Here is a 7,500-nt window from a genome sequence, read left to right on the forward strand (position 1 = left end):
TTAAGATTCTACAAGGACTTATAGAGAAACATATTAATGGTCAAAGGGAAATAACCTTCTCAGTTGGTGGCAGTGAGAATGGGTGCAATGAGAATGGTTATTTCCTTTTGACCAACGGGTGTTTTTCCTACCTCGGAGGAATTTCTTGTTTCTTCTTCTTTTTATTGTTTTATCATCCTCTCTTCTCTTGCTTGTCCCGACGCTTGTTCCTTCTCCCAGTAATCTCACGCCGCCCCGTCCCAGCATTCACTGCAACGCTGATCCACCCCTGAACTCGTGTCATCCAGTTTCCCTTTTTCACAATGTAGTCGTCAGTTAGTCATTTGAATGTGACTCGATGTGAGCTTATCTACAATAGCACGTTTTTATGCACGAAACAAACGGCTGTGGTTCACAAGAACTCTAGCGATGGCTTTTGACTGTTGAGAGGAACGGCGATATGCACTGTAAACCGTCGTCTGCGACGACCCTTGCGTGACCCTGCTTCCGGGCTTTTCTGATCTTGTCTTGATGAAAAACAAATTCTTTTATGATTAAAGAATGTTGTAACAAGCTGTCAATTTATTATTTAGATTTTAAAAGTTAGGTCTAGCGCAAAAACGCACCACGGTCCAAAAACATTCTGATAATCATCGATCCACGGCTATCGACAGTTTACATCGATAGAAGGGAAGTAACTCATTTTTGACCTGAGTTCAGAATGGGTCCAAAAAGTGTTCGAGACAATCTGCAAAATTAATTCTTTAAAAATTGCTCGCTCTTTACGTAGGGCACCTAGGATGTTCCCGTTTGGTGAGCGTTCAAATGGAAGGGTGTTTGTACTGTGTGTAAAAGCCTGACAGTATCTGTGATGGTTTACGGGAGGCTTACTGTCCGGGCGTGATTTCCGGTATCATATTCATAACAGCCGTCCCGGCCAGCACCAAAACGAGGCGCAATTGTTGTTAAGGAGAAGTCCACGAAAATAAATTCTTTGACAATTTATCACGCTCGACAGAAAGCAGCCAGGATGTTCCCGTTCGGTGAGCGTTCAAATGGAAGTATGCTTGTACTGTATGTAGACGCTCGGGGAGCTCTGTGATGGTTTACGGGAGGCTTACTGTGCCTTTAAATTTTCGAAATCAATTTAAAAACACTTTCATCTTATTCCTTGTCGGTCCCTGATTCCAAAAACATATAGATATGATATGTTTGGATTAAAAACACGCTCAGAAAGTTAAAACGAAGAGAGGTACAGAAAAGCGTGCTATCCTTCTCAGCGCAACTACTACCCCGCTCTTCTTGTCAATTCCACTGCCTTTGCCACGAGCGGTGGACTGACGATGCTACGAGTATACGGTCTTGCTGAAAAATTGCATTGCGTTCAGTTTCATTCTGTGAGTTCGACAGCTTGACTAAATTTTGTATTTTCGCCTTACGACTTGTTCTTCTTTGTTTCTGTTTTTCGACGGCATAATTGGATGACCAAGCAGGCACGGCTACCTACTAAAGTCGTGTTGAGGCAGGCTTTGTTTAGGGATCCTTCTATCTCCCCCCCTCCCTATGTGAGGAGAGTAGTTAGGGTACCCACAGTCTTGGGTGGTAAGCCTTCAGTTTGTGTGCGTCACTTATGTGCGTGTTTTTTGTTGTGTGTTTTTTCCACTTAAAATAAAAGTAGATTTGTTTAACATTCTGTATTCATATATGTATGCAATTGATTATTATTTTATATCAAAATGAGTGAGTGTCTTTTTATGACCAAAAAAGTGTTCCTTGTTAATGAAACAGGTATCTTGGCTCTTCTTGCCGTTTTCTAAATTAGGGGGTATCGATAGTATAAGTTTATTTCTGCCATTAAAAAAATGATAAAGAAGTACTTATCTGTTTTTATCTTGTACACACATAAATACACTTTCAAAACATGTGACTTTTGTTAGTGTATGGAGACCTTGAAATGTGAAAAAAAACATTTCGCCGGCCGGTTTAGGTGAAAATGGCGTTCTGATCAAGGACAGCATCATGCAAACATATAGACAGCCTCAGGCAAGGAACTTTGTTGTGAAAATCTGTTATAAGTTTAAACTTTATGTAAATCATTTAGTATTAGTGGTTTTCTGTCTTCTTTCTGGAGTCAGGCTTGCATCAAGTTTGTTTGATAGATTTTCACGTTTTGGGGGCAACTTTCGTTTCGCTTGATTTTCTATGGAAAATAAGACTCTGCGTATAATTTTTTTCTTTGTCTTGTGTGGTACTGATCCTAATTAATTACAATAACATCCATGTTCACAGTATTTCACAGTTTTATGTTTGACTGGAAGTGTGAGCAAATGGGAAATGGCTGAAATCAATACCGTGAAACCTGCCAATATCCAATAACGCGATCGTACCTGCCATTCAACGGACTCAATCTTCCCTTAACAGCATAGAAAATAAACATGGCAACATATCTTGTGATGTTCATTCAGGGATTTTCCAAAGGAGTTTTTAAAGACAGTTATTCTCCTTCCGTTCGACATTTCCATAAATACTTTTGGAGGAGATCTGAAAAGGCAGTTCGTCTACCGGGGCGTCCGGGCAGAGAGAATTGAATTGAATTGAACTTTATTTAACAAGGATTAAAATTTAAGGCTACGCCTTTTTTTACAATCTGTCCCAGAGAGACGAATACAGATGGAGAGACAGACAGACAGAAGAACAGACACGAGACAGTAAACCGATATATTGGAGAGAAAAATAAACACCATTGGAGGATGAAGTTTTATCATGATATCAAAAGAACGTTGTGTGTTGACGCCATAACCTCTCGCAGTTCTTTTTTCTTATCCATAAGTCGACTGGAGAAAGCTTTAAAATCGAAGGTTTAATAATCTTTTGAGTCTCGTTAAAAAAAATGATGAAAGTGGCGGGTTTCTTCATTTTTGATCACATTTTTAATCAAAAACACCCACACACACACAAACTATACATTTTTTGACACAGGAGGTAAAAATGATATTTCTTTTGTGATTCCAATTCCAATTTAAAAAAAGTGGAAAATCGGCACATTTTGAACGACACTTTCATTAACGAATTTTTAAGGTACAGGGTGACCCCCCAAAAATGCAACCCACAAAATTGTTAATTTTTTCTACATCTGTTGACCGAAACACTTGATATTTGATGGACATGACGGGCGCAGTGGCGTGGTGGTAAGACGTCGGCCTTCTAATCGGGAGGTCGTGAGTTCGAATCCCGGTCGCTGCCGCCTGGTGGGGGAGATTTTTCCGATCTCCCAGGTCAACTTATGTGCAGACCTGCTAGTGACTTAACCCCCTTCGTGTGTACACGCAAGCATAAGACCAAGTGCGCACGGAAAAGATCCTGTAATCCATGTCAGAGTTTGGTGGGTTATAGAAACACGAAAATACCCAGCATGCTTCCTCCGAAAGCGGCGTATGGCTGCCTAAACGGCGTGGTAAAAACGGTCATACACGTAAAATTCCACTCGTGCTAAAAACATGAGTGAACGTGGGAGTCTAAGCCCATGAACGAAGAAGAAGAAGAAGAAGAAGAAGATGGACATAAATTTCAGGCTACGCATGACCTTTCTACGAAGTGACAATTTTATGGATCAAATGGTCTGACTTTTGTGCATTTTCAAAAACGGTTGCCAAAAACGGGGATCGACTCAACAGTACGAGGTTTACAATTGGGCGGTAGCCAGACTAACCGGATTTCAGCCCTCCAGATTGTAACCTTTGGGGTAATTGGAATGACATAGTAAACCTGAATCAACAATAGACAGTCAGTGATTTGAATACAGCAATTACAGGCAGGATCAGAGCCTTTCCAATGGATGGATGCGTTCATGTCAGTGATGAATTTTGCGCGGCATTGCGAAAGTGTAACTTTACAACGAAGGGGTTATTTTTTTCAGTCATTTGAGTTTAGTAAATATGTTCATAGTTGTTGTGCATAAACTTCAGTTCGTCCACGACCATTCTACACATTTTCGAGTCTGTAGGTAAAATGGTCGGACATTTACCTTTTCTCCAAAATGTGTTTCAAATTACGCCTCCGAAATTGTCAGTGGCACGAAAGCTTTCCTGTCTAGGGATTGCCCTGAACCTAGCTTTGAATGCTTTCTTCAGGTCACCGATGATCTGGGGGTTAAGGGGGTGTTTGTGTATACTCAGACATTCAGATAATCCAAAAGGTAAAAGTCTGGAGAGTTTAAATCAGGTAAGTATTGCTACGGTTAAATGTTAAACCTCGTTCTGTTGAGTCGATCGCCGAATTTGGATTTTTATTTTGAAATTGCACAAAAGTCAGACGATTTGATCTACAACATTGCCACTTTAAAGAAGGGTCATGCATAGGCTGATGTTAATGTCTCCCAAATATAAAGTAATTCGGTCTAGAGGTGTAGATAGAGGTGTAGAAGTAATTAGCATTTTTGAGGGTTGCATTTTTGTGTGTCACCCTGTACCAAGGTGGAAACACTCCCATAGGCCGGTCTGGGACAAAGAGTGTGTGACAATACATTCAAAAATTTATTAAAAACTGTGGCCGTGACAGTGCGGCCTCAACTTTTGCAAACGGGCCAAATAAACGTCAGCAAATTGCGCTTTCAAAAATCAGAGAAAACCAACACAAGCAAAAGTCCTCATAATTGTGTAAACCAATTTTCATACAAATGCGTTTAGTAGTTTTTGAGATATAAATACACAGTCAGACAGACAAACGGACAAACGGACAGACAGACAGACAAACCTAGAGAGACAAAAATCCTCCTCCGCCCTCGTTTCAATACTTGACTGAATGTACAAAGTATGTCAACTTCGAATGAAAATGTCATGACTGAATTGTTAAGGTTCCAAGCTTAAATGCAATCCCGTATTCCGGACTGGGTCGAAGATTGTGTTACAAAAAATTCAAACAAATGGTTACAATTTGTTGTTGTGACAGTGCGGCCACAACTTTTGCAAACGGGCAAACATTACGTCATCAAATAATGTTATTCAAAAAGAGAAATGAAGAAGACAAAAACGCATGGGGATATTGTCTGGAAGAATTCACATGCAAAGTTAATAATGATCTGTACAGTTGTTAAATTTGTTGGAAGTTTATTACACATACATACAGACAGAGAGACACAGACACGCTCTCGGCTCCCTCTCAATCCTTGTCTACCGGAATACATTTCAGTCAAATATATGAATATATCTTGTTGTTGTGGTTGTTGTTGTTGTTGTTGTTGTTGTTGGTCTCATTATCATTTGTATTTCCGCGTACAGTTCAGAGACCATGAGACCATGAGCTCCACGTTGTGGTGAATGTTTCACTTTCCGAATAATAACGGCTCTAACAACGAACCTTTCTTAATTTTTTTGTTAGTGGACCCAATACTATAACAAACCTGTGGTTTAGCGATTAATTCTTTAAACTGCACCACAGCCATAATCGTAAAAAATGTGAGCAACAACGTACAGCCATCTACATAAAGTTTTTAGTTAGCCGATATAAAAATTGAAACAAATGTGATTAAAAAGCATTCTTCAAGTTGTCCCCAAACTACAACGTTTCGACTGTTTAGCCGATTAATTGTTGAAATCGGGTCACAGCCATGATCACACACAATGCATCATCAACAACTTCCAAAAATTTCAATTAGAATTATGCGGAAAGCTTGATTATGATGGATGATAAAATGCTGCCCCCCAAAACAAAAAAAACAAAAAAATATATATATATATATTCGAAATTCTTCTTCTGCTGGCCCCAAAACTACATCGTCACTACGGTTTACCTATCAATTGTTTACATCGTGTCATGTCACACACAAAAACAGACAAATATTAACACAGGCAGCCATCTTTCCAACACAGATTTTACTCTGTGAGGGATTGTCGCCCAACCATCAGCAAAAAGAGAGGAACGAATAATTCATCATTTTTTGTCTTGCTGACCCAAAAAGAAATCGCGACTTTACTTTAGCGATTGATTGTTTAAACTCTGTCACAAAAATATATATATATCAACAAGCTGCCGCAATCTCACTCTCGCAAAGACAACACATTGCAAAAGAAAGAAAAGTCGCCCTACCTGTTGTCAAACTTGTTGCGTCCTATTACTCAGTATCCGTGCCATGATAAACAAGGGTGCGACAACCACAGAACACAGCTCGCACTTTTTTCTCTCTCACATTTCGTAAAACTTGTCATCCAAATCGTGAGAAACAGTTCTAATGATCAAGACATTTTTAATTGATCGATGTGATCCAAAGCTTACAACGGTTCATGAGTTCTTGTTTTGTTGTTGTTTAACATGAGAAAGGAAAGTTAGATTGATTGACCATTTGGCGTCGCTTGTTTAACGCACGTATCGCATTTTCACTGTAACCTCAATCGGAATGTATGGCAGCCTGTCCGCGGCAATACTGTACTGTTTTACGGGTACGTGTCACGTTTTATAAGTCAAATGAATGACCTAAAACGGTCAATTACTGCTAACTAACCAACCACACCACGATCCACACTCGCAGTCATACCAAAAAAGTTAGAATCAACAAAAGGACAAGTTCTAGACGTCTGTTTATATACACTACCTCCCCACCTCCCTCTTCTCGTGAAGCCAAAAGTGTTTTTCACGACCAAGTCGTAAAACAAAACAAAGACAACTGACAAAAGCCAGTTAGAGTTTAGGAAATAATAAGAACACGCTGAACCGTGTAAAGTTAGAAAACACTTAGCTGCTCTGTAAAAAGTCTTAGCCTGTACAGGCGTTATCACTCCACGTTGTCACAACTTAAAGTTCTTCATAAAGGGTTAGAAAGATGACAAGGTGGGGGGCGTTTACGCATGGGTCACTCAACTCTCAGTGTAGCCAGGGTCCATTCGATGAAACGCAGTGGCGCAGTGGTGCTTACAGGTGAAAGTCGCAGCAACACCAGCAACAGCCGTAGAACAGCAACCGTACAGCAAAGAACAGCAACCCCCGTCCAGCAAGAGTGTAGCCAAAGTGTAGCCCGTCTCCAGCAAGTCTCCAGAAACCAGGTAGCAACCGGGTAGCAACCGGGTAGCAAGCTGAAACAGAGTAGTTGGTGCAGTGACCATGGCAACAATCCCCCCTTTTAGGTTTAAGCGTGTTTTTATTAATTTCTTGTATACACGTTATAAACAGTAACAACATTAAAAATCCCCCCTTTTTCCACCTTTAAACATATCTAACTTCCCCCTTCAGCGAGCACGTGGTACCTGCAAGAATAGACTTTTAATAATAACTCAAGACATTTTCTCCTCCTCTCCATATCTGCAAAAACCATATACAGATTACAATTTAGCGTTATAATGAGCAAGTTATACGCTATAATGGAGAAACAAAACAGAGTTTACATTTCACAGACATTGACAGGTCACCAGCGTAAAGTAACGGCTAATTATCTCAACAGCTTGTAAAACGTAGCTCTCCCAAGCAAACCGCTTAAATATTTGGCTCCCGCTCGTCAGCGAAAATATGTAGCCAAATCCCTCCGTCCTAAGC

General features: G+C 40.1%; 1 protein-coding gene across 1 annotated transcript in view; it reads right to left on the reverse strand.

Annotated features, from left to right (window-relative positions):
* Window positions 1-6,328, reverse strand: part of LOC138979923 (uncharacterized) — a 26,239-nt gene extending 19,911 nt beyond the window's left edge. Inside the window, exon 1 of the mRNA XM_070352700.1 lies at window positions 6,064-6,328. The gene's annotated coding sequence lies outside the window, so the exon portion shown is untranslated. The remainder of the gene's footprint in view (window positions 1-6,063) is intronic.
* Window positions 6,329-7,500: the final 1,172 nt, after the last annotated feature.

Source organism: Littorina saxatilis, linkage group LG11, assembly GCF_037325665.1.
Source record: "Littorina saxatilis isolate snail1 linkage group LG11, US_GU_Lsax_2.0, whole genome shotgun sequence".
NCBI classification, from domain to species: domain Eukaryota; kingdom Metazoa; phylum Mollusca; class Gastropoda; order Littorinimorpha; family Littorinidae; genus Littorina; species Littorina saxatilis.